Source organism: Sciurus carolinensis, chromosome 6 (assembly GCF_902686445.1).
Source record: "Sciurus carolinensis chromosome 6, mSciCar1.2, whole genome shotgun sequence".
NCBI lineage: Eukaryota > Metazoa > Chordata > Mammalia > Rodentia > Sciuridae > Sciurus > Sciurus carolinensis.
The window spans coordinates 26,239,334-26,260,653 of NC_062218.1; positions in this window are offsets into that span (position 1 = coordinate 26,239,334).

The window sequence follows — 21,320 nt, forward strand, 5'->3', positions numbered from 1 at the left end:
GTTAGTTCTTATGGCCAGAGAAAAAACTCATTATAAAAATAAAAATATTTTTTAAATGAGCATATAACTTTATATTGTGTTACTTTATATTTTTAAACTTTTAGTTACAACACCAATAATAAATCCATTAAAATTCCTTTCAAATTATGCTTAATTTGCTTACAATTATAGGATTTAACATTCATGTGTTCTCTCATAACAATAAATTTATCTGTTTTTTTTTTAAGATTTTAAAAGCCATAATTTTTTCTTGACTTTGTAAAAGTAAATTTAAATGAGGAAAAATTATAGCAATTTGAAAGCATGTGAATTTTGACAGAATGAATCCATGAATTCATGAGATAGGACATTAACTTTGTGACTGGGTAGAAGCCAAAAAGTACTCGTGAAGATTTTTAGTGGATAAAGGAAGGACTCTGAGGAAATTCTCATGAGAACCTGAAATAAAAATCATCTATATGGTAGAAAATTTATTTAGAACAGTATGACTTATACTAACATGAAAAATAGAAACACTGCTATAGTTTGGATATGAAGTGTCCAAACCAAAAGTCCCTGTGTTGAAAATAAGATACCCAGTGTTAAGAGTGAGCTAGAATGATTAGATTATGAGAGCTGGAAATTCATCATCAGTAGACTAAACCATTTAGTGGAAGAATAACTTGAATGGATTTTGGGGTGGTAATTACAGGCACATGGGGAGTGAATGGAGGAAGTATGTCACCAGGATCTGTATCCATGGCCCCTTCCTCTCCCTGTCTCTCCCCTGTTCCTCCCTTACTTCCTGGTTGCCATGAATTGTCATGAGTTGAGTAACTTTCCTCCACTGTGTCCTTCTGCCATGACATGTCTGCCTTGGAGCCAGATGACTGTGAACTGAACCTTTGAACCAGTGAAACCAAACTTAATTTTTCCTCCTCAAAGTTATTCTTTTGGGGTATTCTGGTCACAGCAACAGAAAGCTGACTACCACAAACACTGTCCTCCAACTGGTGAATCTAACTTGGTTGATTTTTCATACAAAATAAAAAAAGTACCAAATAGTTCGTTTTAAATATATATGATAAGTAGAAATGTAGGAAAAGAAAGTAAAGTTTAAAATATTTGAGACAAAGTTTCAGCAGAATTTATCCAAAATATGAAGAAGATAGAATTTGCTTGGCTAGATATAAAAATATCTTCCAATACAATTTTCCCATCCAGTGAAAATATTTTTAACATAGAAAGTTACATCAGGGTGAAAATAAAATCTGGGATGCTGCAGCAATACACAAGATAAAGTTCATATCATGGGGATGACAGTAAACCCTTTGTTAAAACATCAGAAAGATTTAAGGCACTGCCTTGTAGACTATCTCAGCTAGACTAGGGGACAGCAATTTTTTGTAAGTATCAGGTTATAAATGTTTTAGACTTAGTTGGCCTTATGACTTCTGCAGCAATATTCAACTCTGTCACTTTAAAGAGAAAACAGCCCATAGAATGTACATAAATGAATAGGTATGTCTGTGTTCCAATAAAACTCGATTTTCAAAAGACAGGTGGTAGACACTATCATATTGTAATAAAACTGACCAAGCGGGCTCAAAAGGAAAGAAACACTCTAAATCCCAAACTTTCATGCATAGGAAGCAGGATAGAAAATTACTCAGCTTTAAAGGGAGACCTCTTCTAATGAAAAAGGAATAATAACTCAATATCAGAAACAAGTTCCAGGAGATAGAACAAAATAACTTAGAAAATTTCCCAAGAAAGAGCTAGTACATGTAACTGACTGAATTTTAGAATTGCTACATGTCAGTGACTTTTATGAACATTGTAACCTTATTTTGTCAGATGGAAGTGCCAATATGTATGCCACATACATCCTCTATTACTAGTGGAATTTGTCTCTTTAGACAAAGTCTTTTCAGAGGGAGGAATTGTGTCCTTGTAGATTTGATCCCAAGAAGCATCAACTGACTTCAGAAACTTGACCTGACTTCAGTGATGGAATCTTGGACTTGATGTTGGTGCCTGGTCTTGAGCTAATGATATAATAGTATTGACTTTTGAAAGGTAGAGTATTTTGCACATAAGAAAGAAGTGAACCATTATGAACAGAAGGAAGAATACTTCAGGTTGTATTTTTTCAGTAGGATATCAGTAAAATATGCATATTCTTCTGTCTGATTAATTTTTAAGACACTGTATCTCCTGAACCTTGATTCACCTTTTGAAGCAGTGAAAGATAACATACAAATAAATATTCACAGATTTAAATGAATTTTATTTCTCAAAACATCATGACATAGGGCTGGGGAGATAACTCAGTTGGTAGAGTGCTCACCTCACAAGCACTAAGGCCCTGAGTTCAATCCCCAGCACCGCAAAAAAAAAAAAAAAACATCATGACATAAACTAAAAAATAAGAATTAGTGCTGTGTTGAATCAATCATAGAAAGTCAACTCTGTAAATAGACATTTTTCAAAAGTTGATAGATAAAGCAAAGCAACATCTCTCACGTTAACCAATGAGAAGTGTTGATTGTTGCTTTGGGCCTTTTTTTCTAATACCAAGAAATATAATTTTATATTTTAAAGAAAGATAAACATGGAACATAAGGTAAGTGACACAATTCTTCTAATGTCTCATTCTCTTCAGGGTGATTATTTTATGTTCTTGCTTCATTCTGTCATTAACAGGATTTGGAGGAAAAGTTTTGGGAACAGTGGCATAAAGCAAAGTTGAGGAATGTTAAAGTATTTGCCTTGTTAAAATAAAGTAAATGTAGGTGAATGGGGATGATAATATAAAAAATAAACTGAAGTTATGTTATTTAGATCCCTGAAGGCCCCAAATTTAGAAGTAGTCTCAACTGGTTATGAAAAGTTAGTATATAATATATTTAGGGAACTGAATTCATGAGGATAGAGTTTTGTTCTAGGAAGTTTAATCTGATGAGATTATGTAAAATGTATTACTGAAGCACATTAGGAACCAGGGTGTTACTAGCAGGGAACCCATACCTAGTTCCAAATAGATGCCGTCAATGTTCATATATCAACTGAAAGAAAGAAGAAAAGGAAGAGAGATGAAGAGAAGTAAAAGACAAAGAAGGCAAGGGAGAGGAATAGGAGGGGAGGGATAGAGAAAAAAGATGCTAAGGGACAAGGAGAGGCAAGGAAAGGAAAGGGAGAAGACAAAAGACAATGAAACAGCAAACAATATGCAAATAATCTATTTATCAGCATGCTATGGCTTCTGAAAGATATGAGAATATATGTTGCTTCCTGGGAAGCTCCGAAGAGGCTGTTTTAAAGCAGGGAAATGAGAGCAGGCAACTATTGAGGATAAAAATCCCACAGCTGTCTTTACATGGCCTTTTGATTTACTATTCCTGATAAGCTGCCTATATATAAATCTATAGCCTGAGCTACAAGAATTCTCCACAACTTCTTCCCCAGTTCCCAACCTGGGCTTTTGCTTTCAACCTACCTTGCACCTGCTTCCTTAGGAGAACTTCCTCATTCCTTGTAGATCCGTCTCTGACTTCCTGTCTCAGCTCAGTGCACCAGCTTGTTTACTGAGATTGCCATTTCATTATCTAGTCTCCCTACCATCAGGAAGACTTTGCCTGATTGCCTTCTTATCCTTAATTTTCAAACCAAATATGTTTATGATGTGCTTATCCTGACTTTCATCCCTCTCACACGTGCATATCAGACAATTTTTTGCCTCAGTTTTGTCTCCTTTTACTGCCAATTGCCACCAGTTTCCCCTATGTTAGAACTTTGTATTCCTCACTATGGCAACTGTGACCCAGTTATTTTTCCAGTCATTCTTGAGTTTCTGCAGATGGACACTATCATGATATTGGAATAAATTGTGAAAATACATTGTAGTCCATTGCTTTATAGAAACTCAAAGATTGTTTTTCTTCTTCCTATGCAAAATATTTTGATGTAATCAATATGATTCTATTAAAGTTAAAGCTGGAAGAATAAATCCATTCTCAAATTCTACTGTAGATAAGCTATTAAAGTGGAGAGTGGCTGAAGTTTTGTAGCCTTTGGTAAAGAATTTAGTTAGGGGTAATGAAGAAATTGATGATAGTGTTCAGCTTTTAAGCATTATAAAACAAAATAAATCCTTTTTAAAGTACAAACTGCCTACAACTCCAAATATGACAGTGTGATCCCTTAACAATCTAACCACAAAATAATGTGGTGTATCCCAACTATTTCAGTGAAGTCTAAGATAGTAAGGTCTGTGAGATGTCTAGATAAATATTTCTACATTTTAATCTTTGGGATTTTTTTTTTCTCAAAGAGAATAAATGATTTGTGAGATACTGGTAGTGAATACCAAATATCTGAACCACCGATTTTAAAAACAAACAAACAAAAAAACCTGGAAGTTTCTCATTCCAAATACTGTGAAGACATAGAGTCAAAATCCTCTGTTGTTTTCCATGCAATTTAGTTGGCTTTAATCAATACTCAAGTTTAAGAAAAAAAAAAAAGTGGCAAGTAAGGAAGTTGCACCGTATGCTTCTACTGTGAAATTTAATTGATACTCGTTTTATTCAAAATGAGGTTTCTTGTCAAAAAAGTCAGCTGAAATATAATAAATCAAGGTCTTTTCTGCATACCAAACTATAGCCATGACAATTATGTCTATATAGACTTAATTTGAAAATGAGAATGTACTGTGAATACTGATCTGTCTGCAATTCCTCCACGTTTTCATTTCATAAGAGAAAGTATAGATGAGCTGAAGCTGTTTTGGCACTCTCCGATGGTGGTCATTATTTCAGTATTACTGGTCACAAAAGTAGAAATGCTTTGGTCTGTTGTCACTATGCTATGCTCATTTACCAATAAATGTTTCTCTTCCACAGACTACTGAAAAAAACCAACACTTTTAAATTATTTTTGAAGACTCACAATATAATCATACAAAATAGTTCCAAAATTGCTCAAAATGCAAAATATAAGTGCCCCCACCCCAAAGATAAATGACAAATGTAAAAAACAAGAGAGGAAGAATCAGTGTTTGCCAGATGAGGGCGGCAGAGGGACATAATACAGGTAAAAGAAAGGTCATGTTGGGTTGTCAATAATCCTATTCGTTTTGGAATTCTAAAATCCACTGGGATCAGATATAAAAGAGAGTTTTACCAGTAGTGATAGTGCCTAGAGTCAGTTTGGGAAGGAAAGACTTTAGCCTTTTTTTTTCCTTTCAACATTAATCCTGCATTTTGAGTGGGCAACTGATTTTTTAAAAAACTCAACTTTATTAAATTATATGTAAACACTTTTTTAGATTACTTCTTAAAACAATATTATTGTCCTTCTGTAGAAATTCTAAAGCTGCCACCTACATTGTTCAATTTAGGAACTGCATAATGTGTTATTTATAGCTGCCATCGATTAAGGCAGTATGCTGTCAAAAAATAAACTAAAATATAGAAGAGATTAGAAAAACATATAAATCACCTAATCCACATGAATTTTATTTTGTTTGGAGGACCAAAGTTGTATTGCAAATGCCTTCAACCTTCAGAAAAATAAAGTTAAAATTAAAACTGATAATTCGACTCAAATCAAATATTTTCCAAATAACTAATTTTAATTCGAAGTTATGTTTTCCTTCCATCTGCTCCAAATCCTTTTTGTTACATTTGTCTATTTCCTTAGCCTATTCTGATTTTGTAATCCAGTGTTTTGTGCTGGTGATTCCTTGGCATAATGGTTTGGGGCATTTTATTTTTCTAGTATTTCATGTTTTTTATTACTGATTATTTTAGAATGATTTTGTTTTTAAATGTTTTTCTCCTTTACCTCAAAACATTAAAAAAAAAAAAATAGGACTTTTATCTTACTTGAATTAACTAGAAGTTTATAGAGCTTAAATTTACTGAAATATGATTTTAATCTCTCTGTAAAAAACTTTTCTATAAGTTGTCATTAAATTATTCTATTATTATTATTAAAAATGAACATTTTATTATCTTTAGAATTCCTGTAAGAATATTATGAATATATAAAACCTATTGATGTTCAAATTTTTAGTACATATCAGATACATTATAAATTGTTAAATAATCATAATAAATCGTTCATTGTTTTTTTATATGTTCTCATGTTTAGCAAAATAATCATCTCATCCTCATGGTTTATCTTATAATAATTATGACTTGCTTGGTATCTTGAAGAATGGCATTACATGGTATTATGTAAAACTCTTGAAAATAATTGTTGATTCTGCAAGTTGCCACTTAACATTCATTCTCCCTTTGTCTTTGAAAAATAATCAAACAAAAACAAAAGAGTTGAACTTGATCTTTACAGCAACATTAAAAATAATAAACTTTGTGAATTTTCTTGTAGCAGAGAGTAGCAAAGAAACTCAGTTCTTCATCACATCATTACACGGAAGACACTCATGGGGGTTTTAGAAAGTCTTTTTCAAATAGTCATATTAATCCCGAAGATTGTTTTGTCCTTCACTCTTCTTCCTCCTGTTTGGATTATGGAAGCAGCATCCAGACCTGGAGCACTGTTATGCAAAGAGGTTTTCTGCTGCTTATAGATAAGCACATTCCAGATTGATACAGACATTATCCCTGCATGATTTCTGGATTCAATTGTTTACCTTTGGGATTTGATGGATCAAAAGATATTGGGTCAGAATATGGATTTTGGAGGCATTTACATTTCTTTTTGTTTCCATGATTTTTAATTTGTTGAAGTGGGTGAAAAAAAAGAGCCGTAAGAGAAGAGCAAATTAACTGGTGAATTGATGTTTGTGATTCAGTCCCTAAGTGTTAAGAAGATGAAGAACAGCATTTCCTTATTTGTATTTTTATTTGATTAATGTATCATATCTCTTTGATTGCTTTAGTTCTTAAAATATTTATTACTTTTTGCTCATGAACTCATTGTATTCTCATATCTGTAGGACTGAGTCATATTTGTTTTCTAAAAGCTTATTTTGAATGTTTACTTCAAAGGAGCACTAACCATGATAAATTTTCCTCTGAATTTACTTGGTCAAATATTTATAATTTAAGGGAATGTTTATTATAATTATCTGAATTTCTTATATTTTATGTAATGTTATTCTTTTATTTATAAATGATATATATTAATTATTAGCTATAAATTTGCTAAATTATTTTTTAAATATTAATCCATAAACTTTTATAGTCTTATATTCTCAATTTCTAATTGTTCAGATCATGTTACAAGTAGAGAATCATAAATGTTAATAAATGTATTAAAGCATTATTTGCAATTAACTTTACAATCCATTTCTAGTTGAAAATTCTTTTTGTCAGGTTTGAAAATGTTTTCCATGTAAAAATTTTGTATTTTTATTATATTTTTAAAAATTCTGTCATACTCTCTTTTACTCTTATTCTTTTAACTTGTACATGTATGGCTCAAAAGTGATATGTTAAAAAATTATCATTGGCAGCTTTCTCTATTTCTCTATATTTCAATAAATTTGTATATTTCTGTGTATGGCTAAGTTGTATGCTTTGACCAGCAATGTGCAAGCAGGAGCTTCCTAGCTAGTTTGCAGAAGATTGAACAGCAAGGTGGTGGTGGACATTTGAAGAGAAAAAATTAAGTCGTAAAGTAGTCATCTAGAACACCAGAAGTCTGAATGGACAGGAAGCGTTGAGAGCCCACATGCACTTTCTGGTCATGAATTTAACTTGAGACAAACCCATATGTCTCTGCAATGCTTTTCTCCAGCCACCCCACTTGAATGGCTACAGGAATGTGCTCAGAATCTATGTTCTGTAAGATTTAATCAAAGTTGTGAATTTTCTGTGCTACTATGAATAAATAAACAGGGACAAGGTCATTGGAGTATACACATGGAAGTGATTGTATTAATTTAATATAAAATTTGAACTGGGTAAAGAATAAAGGTAGAACATCAAAGGCATAGAATTCAGTGAAAGAAGAGATGATCAATACATGAGATATCTCATTGAAGTTAAAGGAATTTATAATGGTTTTCAATTTATAATGGTTCCACTTAGGATTTTTCTACTTTACTATGGCACAACAGTGATGAATTCAGCAGAAACTTTACTTCGAATTTTGAATTTTAGTCTTTTCCTATGCGGTCAGTGTGCTGTATGTTACTGTATCTCCCGATGCTGGGCGGCAGCAGTGAATCTAGCCACACGATCACAAGAGTACACGTTGATGCTCCACAATTCACAGTGCTGCTAAGCTATGATGTCTGGGAGGTTAGATGTATTAAATGCATAATCAAATTAGAATATTATGGAGCTTCTGATTGTAGGAATATAACCCTATCATAAATAAGGAGGATCTGTATTGGATAGAGCTTGGAGAAAGATGTGTTGTACCAGTTAGGGTTCTCCAGAAAAGCAGAAGCAGAACTGTAAGACTTTGTGTGTGGCATGTGTGTAATCATCAGTACCTAGGATTAGGTACTACATCAGAGTCCCCATCAGATAACAAAATCTGGATACTCAAGTTCCTTAAATAAATTGGTATAGTATTTACATGTTCCTTAAAAAAATGGTATATTATTTACGCATAACCTACACATATCATCTGATACACTTTAAATCATTTATAGATTAGTCATAATATGTAATATACTGTAAAAGATATGTAAATAGTTATGCTGTATTAATTAAGGAGTAATAACAAGGGGAAAAATCTATGTTAAGTAAAGACAACATTTTCTCTCGGCTGTTGGTTGGATCCATAGATGTAGAATTTGCAGACATGGAAATTGTCTTTGTGTGTTTGTGTATGTGTGTGGAGAGAGAGAGAGAGAAAGAGAGAATGGAAGGGAGAGTTACTTTTGTCAAGGAATTTGCTTATGTGATTGCCAGGAATTTTTTTCTCTCGATATCTTTCAACTGATGTGATGAGGCCCACCCATATTACCAAGGTAATCTCCTTTATTTAAAGTAGTCTGATAATAGATATTAATGGCATCACAAAATACTTCACAACACCACCCAAGTTAGTATTTGGTTGAAAAACTGGATCCCATAGCCTAGTCAAATCGATGTAGAAAACTAATCATCTCACACATGAACTTGGGATCACGGAAGGGTTGTGATTATTGAAGACAAACTTTAGAGCATAATGACGGCAGGTAGCAATGGGTTTTGTTGGGTAGTGGTTGAATTGGGGCTGAGGACAAGATCACTGAAGCACAGGCTAATGAACAAGGTATTGGAAGAATATGTGTATTGAAATTTTCAAAAATGAATACAAGAGTAGTATTGGAGACTGTGGTAGTGATTTAAAAGCCCCAAATTATCAGTACATGTTAGGAGTAACCCAGTAAGCACAGAATATCCCACCTAAGAAAATCTGTAGTTCATTGAATCAACTCAGATCTAAAATAACTACTCTAATTGCCTGTTCTCATTTTGCAAGTCTTATTTTATTCCAGAATTCCTGCTCAAGAGAAGGCAATGGCTGAGCTCCAGGCCTGGGAGAAAGGATGGAACTCTAATTGTCTCTTTGGGAAATGGTCAAAAATAACAAATTAGGTTTTCAATACTGACATCTAGGGAGCTAATCACTAGGACTAATCACTAACATTAGCCCAAGAAATAACAGAAACACTTACTAAATGTGGGGGATATATTCAGAGATTAACTTTACTTTCATTCTCTTCCAAAAGTTCCTTGTTCTCCTAACTGGTGGTGACACACCAGGATATACTGAAGCCAGAAATGTAGAAGTTATAGTAACAATCTTTTGCACATCATACCTGGCCACAGGTCATTTGCACACCCTGAACATTTCTGTTTGTTCCCTTGTGTCTATCCTTGTTACCACTGTATACCTACAACTTCTTCAACGTTCTACAATAATCCTTCATGTGCCAAGAAACTTATTTTGCACTAATTTATTTGAAAAGCCCAAAGAGGATTATGGTACTTACTCCCAGTTTAAAGCTTATCAGTAATTTTTTTGTCTTTATCATTAAGTCCAAAGATATATCAACACAGCCCTCAGGTTTTGAGCCCTGCCTTTCCTTTAAATCTCTATGCTATGCTAACCCCCTCTGTGTTCTGGCACTGTCAGATTATTTTAGATAATTGAATGCTACTCAGTTTCCATAAAAGCATTTCCCTCTGCCTTTATATTGCCCCTTCCCTTCTCCAACACATGCATAAATATCATCAAAAAGATAATTTTTGTTAGGAAGTATTATGGATTGAATGTTTTTATTGCCTCAAAATTCACATATTGAAGCCCTACCCCCAATGTGATAGTAATTAAGTTTCAATGAGGTCATGAGGGTGGGGCCCTTGTGGTGGGATTGGTGACCTTATATGAAGAAATGAGAGAGGAGAAACAAGAGAGGACCCTCTCTTTCCACTGGAATGACTGAGAAAAGTTCAGGTGGGGATGCAGAAGGCATTTACCTGCAAACAGGAGGAACCCTTCCTAGCAACCAAATAGATTGACACCTTGGTCATGGCTCCAGAACTATGAGCAAATAATTTTCTATTGTTTAAATGGCCCAGTCCAGGGCATTTTGCTATGGCAGCCTAAGTTAATACTACTAGCTAAGGTTTGCTCCCCCAGTAGTTCACTCCGTGTTTCTCCTTTTGAGTAATTTCATATTTGCAATTTAGTGTATGTGAAACTGCTCTCATCTCCAAATGTACAAAGGTTGGTATGGGCAGATAGCATGCTGTCTTCTTCGTTGTTGACACCCAAGCTCCTAGCACAGGCTACTTGGCTCATAGAAAACACTCAAAACGTATTTACTTATTAAAAATACACAGAGATGAATGAATTTATGAGGCCAATTTTGCTCTTGGTCACAGACAGCACTGAGCAATAGAACAAGAGGACAGCACACGTATAAACAATGCTCACCTGTGGAGGGAGGAGGAGGGCAGAAAAAGCAGGTGTGCATTTCATCTAATACCAGATGCACAGGAGTTGTGGGGTCATGGGTGAAGACTTTGGGTTAAGAATATTGGAATGGTTGGTTCAATGAGAAGATGAATACTGCATAAAGTAACAAAACCAGAAGTATAAAATTTTGATCATAAGAGGAACTGTAATAATTTTCAAAGGCTATAGGAAACTCTATATTTTGAAATGATCCAAATTAAGATTAACATATAAAGTACAATGCAGATTCATCAGTTATAAATGTGAGTGACAGATAAAATTGTTGTGAAAAAAGGAAGATCTTTTGTCTGAGGAGTTTAGAAGGAATGAAAAAAATTCAAATAAAAAAGTCATTGCTAAGATAAGGCTAGGCCTCTGCATATTTGGTAATGATAGGGAAGGAGTTTGAAATCAGATAAGGTTCAAAAGGCACTATAAATCATGTTTATAATGGACTTCTAAGGGAAAGTAGGACATGCATAATATTTGCAAACCTGGATGACTTTATTCTAACAAAAGATAGGTCATATATATGGTAAATATAATGTCTTTATACAGTTGATTACTTATAGAATTTTATTTTAATCATATATTCTTGAGGATCGTGTTTATGATTACTTGTCATGTGAAAAATACAAACAATAGAAGCAATAGCAGATAATAGTATTATGGGAATGTCACAACAAATAGGAGGTGATAATAGATAATTTTCAATTTACATTCCAGATCATAGATATGATGATGTTGGATTCTTTAGAGTTCCTGACAAGATTTTGCAAATGCATTTTTTTGTAAACAAACTATTTCTTTCCCTTTACTTGAGTTCTACAACAGTTTTAAAATGATTTTCCTGTGAATTTCCCTACACGAGTCACAATTGCCATAGCAAATTAATGCATAATGACAGTTTTTAAATATTTAAATAATTTAGGAAAGATGATCATCAGGAAAGAATTCTTTCAAAACATCTCTACGTAATCTTCAATGGACATTAGAACCCAATGGTTATTTTGTAAGAAAAATTAGAAGCACATTTTTCATTCAGGAATAGGTTCTTCAAAGAAAACACATCCTTCCTCAGATGTGGAATTCAATGCAATAGGTTGTTGTGATTTCCTGATTTTTTTCCATGACTATTTTCCTTTTTATTTATTTATTTATTTATTTATATTTATTATTATTGTATACAAATGGGATACATGTTGTTTTTGTATTTGTACATGGAGTCAAGGCATACCATTTGTGTAATCATACGTTTACATAGGGCAATGATGTTTGATTCATTATTTTTTTTCCCTTCCCCCCCACCCTTCCCACCCCTCTTTTCCCTCTATACAGTCCTTCTTTCCTTCATTCTTACCACACTCCTTATCCCTAACCCTAAACCTAACCCTAACCCTAATGCTAACCCCTCCCACTCCCCATTATATGTCCTCATCCGCTTATCAGCGAGATCATTCGTCCTTTAGTTTTTTGAGATTGGCTTATCTCACTTAGCATGATATTCTCCAATTTCATCCATTTGCCTGCAAATGCCATAATTTTATCATTCTGCATTGCGGAGTAATATTCCATTGTATATATATGCCACAGTTTCTTTATCCATTCATCAATTGAAGGGCATCTAGGTTGGTTCCACAATCTGGCTATGGTGAATGGAGCAGAAATGAACATTGATGTGGCTGTATCTCGGTAGTATGCTGATTTTAAGTCCTTTGGGTATAGGCCAAGGAGTGGGATAGCTGGGTCAAATGGTGGTTCCATTCCAAGCTTTCTGAGGAATCTCCACACTGCTTTCCAGAGTGGCTGCACTAATTTGCAACCCCACCAGCAATGTATGAGTGTTCCTTTTTCACGACATCCTTGCCAACACCTATTGTTGCTTGTGTTCTTGATAATCGCCATTGTAATTGGGGTGAGATGGAATCTTAGGGTAGTTTTGATTTGCATTTCCCTTATTACTAGAGATGTTCAACATTTTTCCATATATCTGTTGATTGCTTGTACATCTTCTTCTGTGAAGTGTCTGTTCATTTCCCTATCCCATTTGTTGATTGGATTATTTGTATTCTTGGTGTAGAGTTTTTTGAGTTCTTTATAGATTCTGGAGATTAGCGCTCTATCTGAAGTATGAGTGGCAAAGATATTCTCCCACTCTGTAGGCTCTTTCTTCGCATTGCTGATAGTATCCTTTGCTTAGAGAAAGCTTTTTAGTTTGAATCTATCCCAGTTGTTGATTCTTGCTTTTATTTCTTGTGCTATGGGAGTTCTGTTAAGGAAGTCTGATCCTAAGCCAACAAGTTGAAGCTCTGGACCTACTTTTTCTTCTATAAGATGCAGGATCTCTGGTCTGATTCCAAGGTCCTTGATCCATTTTGAGTTGAGTTTTGTGCAGGGTGAGAGATAGGGGTTTAATTTCATTCTGTTGCATATGTTTTTCCAGTTTTCCCAGCACCATTTGTTGAAGAGGCTATCTTTTCTCCATTGCATATTTTTGGCCCCTTTGTCTAGTATGAGAAAATTGTATTTATTTGGGTTTGTGTCCATGTCCTCTATTCTGTACCATTGATCTACCTGTCTATTTTGGTACCAATACCATGCCGTTTTTGTTACTATTGCTTTGTAGTAGAGTTGAAGATCTGGTATTGCGATACCTCCTACTTCGCTCTTTCTGCTAAGGATTGCTTTAGCTATTCTAGGTTTTTTTATTCTTCCAGATGAATTTCATAAATGCTTGCTCTATTTCTGCAAGGTACATCATTGGGATTTTAATTGAAATTGCATTGAATCTGTATAGCACTTTAGGTAGTATGGCCATTTTGACAATATTAATGCTGCCTATCCAGGAACATGGGAGATCTTTCCATCTTCTAAGGTTTTCATTAATTTCTTTCTTTAGTGTTCTGTAGTTCTCATTGTAGAGGTCTTTCACCTCTTTTGTGAGATTGATTCCCAAGTATTTTATTTTTATCGATGCTATTGTGAATGGGGTAGTTTTCCTAATTTCTCTTTCTGAAGATTCATCACTTATGTATAAAAATGCATTGGATTTATGAGCATTGATCTTGTAACCTGCTACTTTACTGAATTCACTTATGAGTTCTAAAAGTTTTCTGGTGGAATTTCCAGGTTCCTCTAAATACATAATCATGTCGTCAGCGAACAGGGATAGTTTGGGTTCTTCTTTTCCAATTCGTATCCCTTTAATTTCTTTGGTTTGTCTGATTGCTCTGGCTAGAGTCTCAAGGACGATGTTGAATAGAAGTGGTGAAAGAGGGCATCCCTGCCTTGTTCCAGTTTTTAGGGGGAACGCTTTCAGTTTTTCACCATTTAGAATGATATTGGTCATGGGCTTAGCGTAGATGGCCTTTATAATGTTAAGGAATGTTCCCACTACCCCAATTTTTTTTAGTGTTTTGAGCATGAAGGGATGCTGTATTTTATCAAATGCTTTTTCTGCATCTATCCAAATCATCATGTGATTCTTAACTTTCTGTTGATATGGTGAATGACATTTATTGATTTCTGAATGTTGAACCAACCTTGCATCCCTGGGATAAAACCCACTTGATCGTGGTGCACTATCTTTTTAATATATATTTGTATGCGATTTGCTAAAATTTTGTTGAGAATTTTTGCGTCGATGTTCATTAAGGATATTGGTCTGAAATTTTCTTTTCTCGATGTGTCTCTGTCTGGTTTAGGTATCAGGGTGATATTGTCTTCATAGAACGAGTTTGGGAGGGTTCCCTCCTCTTCTATTTCATGGAATACTTTGAGGAGTATTGGAATGAGCTCTTCTTTAAAGGTTTTGTAGCACTCCGCTGAGAACCCATCTGGTCCCGGACTTTTCTTTGTTGGTAGGCTTTTGATGACCTCTTCTATTTCATTGCTTGAAATTGATTTATTTAAGTTGTGTATGTCCTCCTTGTTCAGTTTAGGTAATTCATATGTCTCTAGAAATTTGTTGATGTCTTCGAGGTTTTCTGTTTTGTTGGAGTATAGATTTTCAAAATAGCTTCTAATTATGTTTTGTATTTCACTAGTGTCTGTTGTGATGTTTCTTTGTTCATTCCGAATTTTAGTGATTTGAGTTTTCTCCCTCTTTCTCTTTGTTAGTGTGGCTAAGGGTTTATCAATTTTATTTATTTTTTCAAAGAACCAACTATTTATTTTTTAATTTTTCCAATTGTTTCTTTTGTTTCAATTTCATTGATTTCGGCTCTGATTTTAACTATTTCCTGTCTTCTACTACTTTTGTTATTGGTTTGCTCTTCTTTTTCTAGGGCTTTGAGCTGTAGTGTTAAGTCGTTTATTTGTTGATTTCTACTTCTTTTGTTGAATGTGCCCCATGAAATAAGTCTTCCTCTAAGTACTGCTTTCATAGTGTCCCAGAGATTTTGATATGATGTGTCTTTGTTCTCGTTTACTTCTAAGAATTTTTTTATTTCCCTCCTGATGTCTTCTGTTATCCATTCATCATATAATAGTGTATTATTTAATCTCCAGGTATTGGAAAAGCTTCTGTTTTTTATTCTGTCATTTATTTCTAATTTCAATCCACTGTGATCTGATAGAGTACAAGGTAGTATCTCTATCTTCTTGTATTTGCTAACAGTAGCTTTGTGGCATAAAATATGGTCTATTTTAGAGAAGGATCCATGTGCTGCTGAGAAGAAAGTGTATTCGTTCTTTGTTGGATGGTATATTCTATATATGTCCGTTAAGTCTAAATTGTTGATTGTGTTATTGAGATCTATGGTTTCTTTATTCAATTTTTGTTTGGAAGATCTATCTAGTGGTGAGAGAGGTGTGTTAAAATTGCCTAGTATTATTGTGTTGTGGTCTATTTGATTTCTGGAATTGAGAAGGATTTGTTTGATGTACGTGGATGAGCCAATGTTCGGGGCATAGATATTTATGATTGTTATGTCTTGTTGATTTATGCTTCCCTTAAGCAGCATGTAATGTCCTTCTTTATCCCTTCTGACTAGTTTTGGCTTGAAGTCCACATTATCTGAAATGAGGATGGATACTCCAGCTTTTTTGCTGTGTCTGTGTGCATGATATGTTTTTCCCCATCCTTTCACCCTTAGTCTATGGGTATCTCTTTCTATGAGATGAGTCTCTTGCAGGCAGCAAGAGACAATATTGTTGGATATTTCTTTTTAATCCAATCTGCCAGTCTATGTCTTTTGATTGATGAGTTCAGGCCATTAACATTCAGGGTTATTTTTGTGATATGATTTGTATTCCCAGTCATTTGACTCATATTTGTTTTTTGACATGATTTGGTTTCTCCTTTATTTGGCTATTCCTTTAGGCTAGCGCCTCCTGTTGCTGATTCGCATCATTGTTTTTCATCTCTTCCTCATGGAATATTTTGCTGAGAATGTTCTGTAATGCTGGCTTTCTTTTTGTAAATTCCTTTAGCTTTTGTTTATCATGGAAGGATCTTATTTCATCATCAAATTTGAAGGTAAGTTTTGCTGGGTATAAGATTCTTGGTTGGCATCCGTTTTCTTTCAGGGCTTGGTAAATGTTGTTCCAGGCCCTTCTAGCTTTTAGGGTCTGGATTGAAAAATCTGCTGATATTCTTATTGGTTTCCCTCTGAATGTAATTTGATTCTTTTCTCTCGTGGCCTTTAAAATTCTGTCTTTGTTTTGTATGTTAGGTATTTTCATAATAATGTGCCTTGGTGTGGGTCTGTTGTAATTTTGTGTATTTGGAGTCCTATAAGCCTCTTGTACTTGGTTTTCCATTTCATTCTTCAGATTTGGGAAATTTTCTGATATTATTTCATTGAATAGATTGTTCATTCCTTTGGTTTGTTTATCTAAACCTTCCTCAATCCCAATAATTCTTAAATTTGCCCTTTTCATGATATCCCATAATTCTTGTAGATTCTGTTCATGATTTCTTACCATCTTCTCTGTTCGGCCAACTTTGTTTTCAAGATTAAATATTTTTTCTTCAATATCTGAGGTTCTGTCTTCCATGTGTTCTATCCTATTGGTTATGCTTTCTATGGAGTTTTTAACTTGGTTTATTGTTTCCTTCATTTCAAGGATTTCAGTTTTTTTTTTTTTTTTCAGTATCTCTAACTCTTTATTGAAATGATCTCTTGCTTCCTGTATTTGCTCTTTTAACTGTCGATTGGTGCTATCATTCAATGCCTGCATTTGCTCTTTCATCTCATCATTCAATGCCTGCATTTGCTCTTTCATCTCCTCATTTGCTTCCCTGATTGTTTTAATTATGTACATTCTGAACTCCCTTTCTGACATTTCTTCTGCTGTGCTGTCATTGGGTTTTATTGATGTAGTATCTAGGTTTGTTTGGGACATTTTTTTCACTTGTTTTCTCATATTGGTCAGCTTTCAGTGGGACCCTGAGATATTGCAGATTTCCTCTATTGGCTTATAGTGTCCCGGTAGATTTCCAGTGTATCACCTCCCAGCCTTCAGTAGCCTGAAGTCTTGGAGGAACTTGATAATGCAGTGCTTCTGAAGAAAGTTGCCCCTAGCCACCTTCTGGTTCCAGGGCTTGGAGCTGGCTCTGTGCCGAAAGGCTCTCACTGGGGGCCTGCACCGTGCGGCTGGTCATGTGTGAGGAGCACACCGCAGGAGTGTGGAAGGCTACCTGGGGAGACTCTAGCTGCCCTGCCCTGCTCTGATAAGCCACCCATATCTGTGCCGATCACCCAGGCCAAGTTTCGCCCAGTGGGGGAGACTCACCCCGTGACTCTATTTTTGTCCTAGTCTCTCAATGCCTCCCCTTCTTGAGTCCTGGGTTCTGGAGCGACTGGAGATGCAGTCACCCTCTAGGCCGCCATCTTTGATCGCCTCGTGGCCGACTCTAGCTGCCCTGTCCTGCTCCGATAAGCCACCTCTATCTGGACCTGCCACCTGGGCCAAGCTTTACCCAGTGGGCAGACTCACCCGTGGCTCTATTTTAGTCCGAGTCTCTCAATGCCTCCCCTTCTTAACTCCTGGGATCTGGAGCGACTGGAGATGCAGTCACCCTCTAGTCCTCCATCTTGGATTGCCCCGTGGAAAGGGCCTCTCCATGACTATTTTCTAATGAGAAATTTCAGCACTGATAACACAGGTGTCTGTGGCTATCTCTTCAGCTATCCGACCACAAGTTTTGTTACTGCACCAAATAAGATGTAATAGAACTCCTTTATATTTTTTATTTTAGGCACCAGAAAAGCAACAGAGAACAGGGCAGAGGGATGCTGCAATGATGCAAAGATCATCATCTCTTGCACATCAAAAGGCAGTGCATGAGGCATTCTTGGCCATAGCATGCATAAGCATATCTCCATATTTCTGGCAAACTTTGAAAAAGACAGTAGTAACAGGATTAATCACTGAAAACATAATATTATTCTGACCTTGCTAAAAGCAACATGAAGAATCTAAAATTCTAAATATTCAATTTTTTATTATTGGGGGTACTTAAGTGAAAATCTAATGAAGGAAATTTGACAAATACTTAGAATTTTAAATTTATCCTCTAAAGTTTTGAACAGCTAGGACAAACTCTCTCCCATGCATAAAAACACATTATCATATCCTTGATTTCTGGTAAATAACTCCAGTAAATATTAACAAAACTAACTTACTTTTTATAAAGGATCTTTACATTTTCCCTGGTGGTGAGTCTTAGAATAACCTGTATAAAAGTTGACAAAATTAAGCGGGAATTCCTAATGGAATTTTAAAGCACCAGAAAACTTTATTTTATTATTAGAAATTTTCCCCAATTGAAATAAAATGTTGTAGCTAATTATTTCTGTAGTTTGGATAACAAAAGATTTTGCTTTCAAAAGTGAAAACTTTTATTCCTACTGAAGCTATTGCAATCTAATATTAATATATCTCCTGTAGAGATGTGTATCTAACCCCTGGAGTCAGCTCAATTAAGTCTTAGTGTGAGTTAATTCCTATTTATTGTCATTTCCACCCTACAGCTATGATTGATTTTAGCCCAGCTATATTTTGAATAGATAATTAGATTTGTTTTTATAATTTAATAAACACACATGAAAAATAATTGAATGTTAACTCTACACTGAACACAATATCCCTCATACCATTTAATGTATTACCCCTAGAACCAAAACCCTAAACATAGTCTGATTATTGATCACCTGAGCTTTTCTTTTTAAAGGAATTAAAATCCCATCCATTTCAGGCCACCAGAGTTTATAGGAATCACTAGTATAGTGGTTTGCACCTGTTGTCCAGAGGGCCAAAGACACACATGCAACTCACTTGTCAGCTTGCTGATTCATTTCATGAATGAATTTTGTATTTACTGATATAGTCAATATCCTTCTACCTTACAGTTGATAGATTTCCCTAATAATTACATTAAATTTTTCCAGTACCTGGATTTTTTACAATTTAAATTTCTAGATTTTAAATTTTCTTTCAGAAATTCATATCTCTATGTTAGGTAAATATTATTACATCTTTAAGAAAATCTATCTCAGTATTAAACACATTATCTTTATTAAGTCAGACATGATAAATTTTAAACATGTAGACTTGAATATTCTTTTTACCCAATTTTTATTACATAGGCACAGTTTGGTTGTCATTTTATTTCTATTTTTTATTTAAATATTTATGTATACATATATACATCCCTAATTTGGTGAAATTTACCAATAGTTGAGATAATTATGTTAAATACCATTTTTTGTGTTCATGGTGCTAGAATTGAACACTCACACACTCTAGACACTCTATCACTGAGGTATATTCCCATACCCTCAAAAGTACTAAGTATAAGTGTTCTTATTTTTAAAACAGCAGCTGAATATAAATTATTTGGACCTGAGAAATTTCTTGTGGAGGTTTTGATTATCCAGAAAACGTATTGGGTGACTTGGCTATGATTTGTGAATAACCTTCTTACAGATAAATACACATTAAATAAGGATGCCCACATTATATTTTCTATTTCTTTAGTTTACAAATGGATTTTGTTCTTATTGAGATATTCCATACATGAATGTTTTTTTATTCAGTTATAAACTACTAATGCCATGAATATTAGGCTTCTATTTATATATTCTTAGTAACTTGAAAAACACAAATTACATGGTACAAAAGTGTTATGCTAATCCATATTTGAAATTCACCCCAGGATCCTCACCAAACTAAAGACTAACTCTTACAGTGCTATTATGTTACTTATACTTTCACAAACAGTATAAACAATCTGTTATCTTTTTCAGGCTACCGATCTGTTGGAATTGTTACTGTACTGGTGTGCATGTGTTGTTCAGAGGATTAATGATACACCTGTGCTACTCACTTCCAAGATTACTAATGAGGTATATTGCAGGAACTTCACAACATATGATATAAACCCCTAGAATCTTCTCTTCCTTCAGTATTGGAAGATTTAAACCCTATCAAATGTAACTCTTTCAAAGTTTTTAGACCCATGATCTCTTCTTTAAGACTCTTATGAGAACTCATGTGTTTTCAAGTAATCTGTTTCCTTTTTTTTATTCGATGGAATAAAATATAAGTACACGATTATGACCTAAAAGAAACAAAAGATTGGACCCATACCTTTTAAAACTTACTAAGTGTTTTTATAAGCACAGTGTTGAAAATGCTAAGCCATTGCATTAAAGAAGTTTTCACTAAGGGATTTGTGTTAGTAATTTTCCCACTTACGTAATTTACACACATGGTAACATGGTGATAAGGAAGGAAACAAAAACAGGCATTAAATAAGTAAATATGGGTAGTACCCATAATTAGCATTTTTCAGGAAGTTCAGCCAAAGAAAGCCTAGAAACTATTAACAGAATCAATTTTACTCCAAAACCTGAATCAATATTTCTCATTTTAAATTAATACCCAGCTACCATCGGAGGCTGGAAGAAGGGAAAAGTGAAGTTATCACTATGCAACTCTGGGATGTCCAGCTGCAAAACAGGAGGCTTAAAACAGAAAGAAAAAAATGCATTGATATAAATAAAATTATCTTGAAGCAATTTTCAAAGAAAGAAAACATGTCAGAATTTTCAGAAAGAAGATCAAGGCAAAGCTTAAGAGAACGGAAGAGAAAATAACAATTTCCATTGGAGGCCACTATCAACCGAGCAATCAACGAGAAAACAAAAGAGGTTTTAAAAGATAGTTTGAACTTTCAATTTTAGCTGCAATATATCAAAAGGTTAGAAGTTCTTGTTCTCATTTTTACAACATGGAAAAGCTAGACAAACTGAAAACCAATGAATTTTTGTTGGACACAAAGAGACTGAATTTGCAGAGTAAAATGCTACCCTGAAATAGGGAGAGACAAGTGGGTCAAGAAGGTCACAGCCAAAATCTGCTTATCTGGAGCAGAAGCTGCTGGAGATGTAGAGCAA